Below are 6,311 nucleotides of genomic sequence, written 5' to 3' on the forward strand. Positions count from 1 at the left end.
TAAATAAAATTTGATTTAAATCAAATCAGATTTTTTTTTTCAAAAAAAAATACCAAGCCTGCCACACAAGCCACCGCAGTCCATCCGACGTCAACTAACACATCTGGAGAGGAAGAATACGGAGGCAAAAAGTACATTTATCGACTCTGTCGCAGCACTCGCTACTATCGCCCCCCGGGGCACGAGTGTCGAAGCAATGCGCCTGGCCTCAACGCCACCTTTTCCGCGGGGGTTCCGGGCCCTCCGACCGACAGACTCCCCACACTCCACGCGTCATTCGGGCTGCGTGTCCGCGCACTGCTTTATACCCCGTGCATCCAGGACCGCGTAGCCGAGCGTAACACCGAGTCCTGCAGCAAGCTGGCTGAAGAGAGCACAGTCGAAGGCCTGATCTCCGGTAACGATGACACAGCCTACAGGGGGCACGAAGAACCGCAGCTGCTTGAAAACTGCTGCGCAAATACGTACAGCGCTTCATGTGAACGAGAGAGAACGAGCGAGGCACCAGGTATAATAAACAGATGCAGAAAAGTCTACAGCCAAGTAGACTTTACACGACAATGTGAGTGTCGTGTAAAAACGCGGTGCAGCGGTCATGGGCTTTTAAAAAGAGCTCAGAAGTCACACTGCCTCCTGCGCGCATTTGCTGTATTGAAAAAGTGAAATTTGACTGAACTCGACGAGAACTTCATTGCCAAGTCTTGTTTTCCACCAGCGTTTTCCCCCGGGGGGGTTCACCGTTCCTGGAGGTACCGCAATACCAGGTCGATGCGTGGAGCGGACGGAGCAAGCCCCTATTCCACCTCCCTGTTCCGAAAATCAATTTAATATATGGTCTCCAGATAGGGGACGTAGCAGATATTGAACTGATGAGAACAGATTTGTTTTCTTTTCTTGCTACTTCATGGTGAAATGAAGCAAGGTTTAGCACAGAAAAACCACACGACCAGGAATCCTGAGCGCTAAACCGTGGGAACCTTGACGACTACACGTCAGCAGTAACCTCCTGCGTCGAGAACGCTGTGCCCACCAAACAGATCCGGACATACCCCAACCAAAAGCCGTGGATAAACTGTGAAGTTCGATCCATGTTGCGTGCCCGCTCTACTACATTCGCCTCAGGCAATGCCGGTGACTACAAGGAGGCCAGGTACGATCTTCGAAGAGCCATTAGGGCCGCCAAGAGGGAATACAGACCGAGACCGGAGCGTCACTACACTACTGCTGACACCCGGCGCATGTGGCAGCGACTACAGAACATCACAGACTATCAGAGCAGAAGCAGGCGCGAGATCACTGACAGCCGCATCACACCTGACAAACTCAACGAATCCTCTGCCCGCTTCGAGGTCTTCGACAACGAACCACCGGGTGTTAAACTGACCGGTGGGAACACACAGAACCCACCATTCACGGTCACATCTGCAGTCGTGGCAAAGAAAACAAACCCGCGGAAATCAGCCGGCCCAGACAACATCTCGGGACGCGTACTTAAAACCTGCTCATCGGTGCGAGCTGATGTCTTTACCGATATATTCGGTCTGTCCCTTGCACAAGCCTCAATTCCCACCTGCTTAAAGAGGACCGCTATCCGGCCGCTGCCAAAAAACAACAAAGCATCCTGCCTCGATGACTACCGATCCATCGCACTGACTCCAACGGTGATGAAGTGCTTCGAGAGAATCGTCACGAGGTACATCCAGACCATCGCTCCGGACACTCTGGACCCTCTCCGGTTCGCATACAGACGGAACAGATCCACAGAGGACGCCAACGGCACAACGACACACGCTGCCCTCACCCGCCTGGAAAACAAGGACAGCTGTGTTCGAATGCCGTTCATTGATTACAGCTCAGCGTTCAACACGGCGATGCCTTCGAAGCTCATCAACAAGCTTCACGATCTTGGTGTGCCACCCACCCTCTGCAACTGGGTTCTGGACTTTGTGACGGGCAGACCCCAGTCCGTTAGAATTGGGAACCACACGTCCAGGTCAATTACCATAAACACAGGAACTTCGCAGGCTGAGCCCCATGCTCTACGCACTCTTCGCCCACGATTGTGTGGCCTCTCAGAAGAACACCGGCACCGTCAAATTTGCTGATGACACGACAGCCACCGGACTGATAACGGGAGGCGATGAGTCGGCATACAGGAGGGAAGTGGCTGATCTAGTGAAGTGGTGCCACGACAACAATCTCTCCCTCGATGGCAACTAAACAAAGGAGTTGACAGTCGATCCACGGAGAAGGAGGGAGCAACACTCATCACTTCATATTGGCGAGACAGCGGTGGGGAGGGTGAGCAGCTTCAGATTCCTGGGTGTTCACATTACTGAAGATCTCACCCGGTCTCACGACACTACGCATCCGGTCAAGAAATCACGTCAGCGTCTGCACTTCTTGAGAAGGCTCAGGAAATTTGGCATGCCGAGCCGAATCCTCGGAAGCTTCTACGGGTGCGCAATCGAGAACGTCCTCACCAGCTCTATCGCAGTGTGGTTTGGAAGCTGCGCGGTACAGGATCGTAAGGCGCTACAGCGAGTGGTGAAAGCTGCTCAGACTATCTCTGGAACGTCCTTACCATCGCTGGAGAGCCTGTACCAGGCCAGAAACATCAGCAGAGCCATTAACATCATCAAGGACGATAGTCATCCCCAGCACAGCCTCTTCACACCCTTACCATCAGGCAGACGCTACAGGAGTGTTAAAGCCAGAACTTCAAGGCTGAAAAACAGATTCTACCCACAGGCCATCAGGCTTATGAACGACACCCATCCACTGTCTCTCCACCCATCACGGCAGACACACATTACCCTCTGAGCCTGAGAGGTGTCAACTAACCCCCATCCTTCCTACACACACACATACACATCCACAACGCCAATAACATCAGAGACCATAGACTGCCTCCGCATACCTCGCGCACACAAACACACGCCCCCTTTCGAATGCAAATAGACCCAATCTACCTCTGCAGGACTTTGCACGTGTACGACTTCCATGTTTACACTGCACACTTTATATACGCATGTAACTTTGTTTCTTGGATTTTTGCACTAATAGTAATTTTTGTAATTTGTGATTTACGCCTCGTGTTTTTCTTTCCTTATGTCTTAAGAATTTATGTCACAAGCTGCTGAGAGGATTCACAGAGTAAGTATTCCATCGTATGGTGTAACGAACCGTTTACTGTACACAAGACAATAAATTCTGGAATCTTGAATGGGAACTCTTACCATGCTTTGATTCCAGCACTGGAAAATGAACTGAACGCAAAGACTTAGAAGGTGTGCCATCCATCCTAACCACATGACATGTTCCCTCAGCAGTTACACACACGTCGCTGCTGCCACCTTGCGGTCGGTTGACAAAGTGCCGCAGATTGACAGATCTGCCCACCCGCGACAGAACGAAACCGCCTAAGAAACATTCGTTCAGCAATCACTCTACACACCTAGAGAAAACAAACATTCATCGCATACTTCTCACAGAAAAGAAGAAAAAAAAAAAAAAAAGCCCACACACTCAACACTTCTACAAAACAACATACATGATACGCACACAACCCCATCATAATGTCAGCCTCACTGCTCAAAACTCGTTAACAACAGAAAAGTTTTTCTATTTTTAAACAAGCATTTTCCCCCCAGAAAGGGGGTGCACCGTTCCTGGAGATACTGCAATACCAGGTCGATGCGTGGAGTGGACGGAGCAAGCCCCTATTCCATCTCCCTGCTCCAAAAATCAATTTAATATATGGTCCCCAGATAGGGGACGTATCAGATATTAAACTGATAAGAACAGATACTACACTTGATCTTAGCCAAAAGGCCGAGAAGCGATGCTGAAAAACGGAACGGGCGGCGACCGCCTTCTCGGCCATATCAAACCGGCCCACGGGGACTCGCTGCTGCCACTTCCAAAGCAGAGCTCTAGCAAAACTGAATTCGCTGTCAAAAGCTGTCATGTGCATCTTGCTACTTTATGCCACATTCTCGTGCAGTACGTAAGACTAAGTGGTAAAACACTGCGAGCCCCTTCATATTATCATCAGCTGTGACGCACACCAATACAATTTCAGAAACGTTTCAACCGGATCATATTTGTCGGCAACCACAAGGGAAAGTAAAACGTGTATCAATAAAAACGTTCAACTAACTTGCAAAGTAAAAAAAAAAATGACACAACAACAAACACATTAATTTGTCCACATATAGTGCGGAAGTACACTGACACGTGACTGGGGTCAAACTGCGGGAGGGGGCGGGGAAGGCGAAGGAGCGCAGAACTTTGCGTTAGCGGTCAGTTTGCGATCGCGAAGAAGTCGCGCGCGCGCACTCGTAGAGTTCCGTCTGCATATAACTGTAACACCGGACTGAAGGCCGTTGGTTAGAAACCTTGCCATATACACACCGCAGTCCTCACTTTACAAAACCATCCAAGACGGACAGGACACCAAACACTGACTAAGCAGTCGTTTCATCTTTTGCTGTGACGCACGATCAAAGTAATAATACACCAATGAGATATTATTATACGCTTTGGGATCGAGATTTCCAGTAAAACACAAAACTACACATTTTTACACTACTCTGAGTCTGAAGTCAGCCTGTAGTGTACTCATGATTCCCCGCCGACTTATTACCCGAATCTGTAGTGCCCTTCCAAAGTATTTCCGATTGTTCTGCTAACAAAAATACCCTGATGTATAACAAGGGTACAAACTGCAAGTTAACGCGAAACAAAACAACGAACTTAGTGCTGCGAATCGCTCAAGGTACCGTTATTGCTCAATAATAAGACGCATATTCTTATTATGATTATAACTGTTAATACTGTTGAAGTCGGACATACCCATTCTATACATTCTATCCCCGCCCCTGGCTACATCGTATCACTGCTCTTATATATTAGCGCAGGAAAAGAGGACTGTAGCCCGAGAACTTCGCTGTATTCGCCGAACAGACAATGAAACGACCGTCTTTGTTTTTGCTGCCCCCCTTCGGCGAGTCGGAGCAAAGCAGATTTTGTCGCTCTGCTGCGGTACCCTTGAACAAAGGCACTTAGGCCGAACTGAAGAAAACAGCCGGGCCTATACATCTGTAAAACGCTGTACGTTGGACAAAGGTGTCATGTAAAGATTATTAGCTGTAATAATCGCATATCAAGGGAAGGTGCTGACCGTAGTTTTGCTGCCACCGACGGAAGGTCAAATCACAGCAGCAGCAGCAGCAGCCTCCTTTGTTTGCGTTAAACTCACCAACTCGAATTGCTCTGAACAGATCACAATATTGCCGACGAGGAAAACTTTACCCTTTCACTGTATGTAACAGTAATGTCTCCATTCACATTTTTTGTCTCCATTCAAATTCTCTCGCTTGAGCCAACAAGTAACTGTGTGTCCCACCAAACAGACCTTAGCGGCTGAATGTATGGAGGACACACCGGCAGCCTCAAAGTTTACTCTTAACATCTTCATTGTTTCCGAGGAAAGAGCTACATGTGCGGAAACGGAGGTTACGCGGGAGAGGTTCTCACTGGCGTTCCTTCGCCTCCATCATCATCTCGGAGTCCTGGGCCTACGGGCACCGACTTACCTACCTGCAGCAGCAGGGTCAAAAGCGCGTTCGTTTGCTCGTGGAGCACGACGCGATTCGCCTCCGACAGAACGGTGCTCGTGCTCCTAGCGAAACATTTTAAATCACACTTCGTGCTCCGACGGTCGAGCGGCAGGCAGGGACAACGACGACGACGCCGGGTTGTCGCCGCACCTCAAGGCTTTTTTATTACACTAGACTAGTCTAGACAGCTGTCGCAGATAAAAAAGAGCAACTCGGCTCGGGGTAAAAGAAAAGAGAGAAGCGCACGAAACGAACTGAAAGGACTCCGTTATTTAAGAAACACACACGGAAACTGACTGGTCTTGACTTTTTGTCCGCATTCACTTCGCCCCATTATTAGGATCGCACCCTCGACACTGACCGCACAGTCCCCGTCGCGGGCCTCCTACAGGACGTAAATTTCTATATACGACATGATGATGATACATTTTTCATTTTACACCTGGCCGCCGATATCATCATATGCACGTGATGATGCAGCCAAACACTCACGCTGTACACGAGGACAATGCGATGCTGCTGTCCTTAGTAACCGGACACAACAAGTTAACGTCGTGACTCAGCAAAAAATTGGCCCCTCGATCATCACACACACAGAGTCGAAGGACTCGCAATTATATAGTGATCAAAATTGTACTCACTGACGAGGCTGAAGCTGTCCTGTGCCAAAGCGGTCCATCATCATGA

The 6,311-nt window shown here is 49.2% G+C and overlaps 2 non-coding genes across 2 annotated transcripts; both read right to left on the reverse strand.

Annotated features, from left to right (window-relative positions):
- Positions 1-727: 727 nt before the first annotated feature.
- On the reverse strand, positions 728-922 carry LOC114909925 (U2 spliceosomal RNA). The gene has a single exon (XR_003797478.1). It is a non-coding gene; the product is annotated as a U2 spliceosomal RNA (small nuclear RNA).
- Positions 923-3,655: 2,733 nt separating this feature from the next.
- LOC114909901 (U2 spliceosomal RNA) lies at positions 3,656-3,846 on the reverse strand. Its single transcript, XR_003797455.1, has one exon. It is a non-coding gene; the product is annotated as a U2 spliceosomal RNA (small nuclear RNA).
- Between the last annotated feature and the right edge of the window lie 2,465 nt (positions 3,847-6,311).

Source organism: Scleropages formosus, chromosome 2 (genome assembly GCF_900964775.1).
Source record: "Scleropages formosus chromosome 2, fSclFor1.1, whole genome shotgun sequence".
Classification (NCBI taxonomy): domain Eukaryota; kingdom Metazoa; phylum Chordata; class Actinopteri; order Osteoglossiformes; family Osteoglossidae; genus Scleropages; species Scleropages formosus.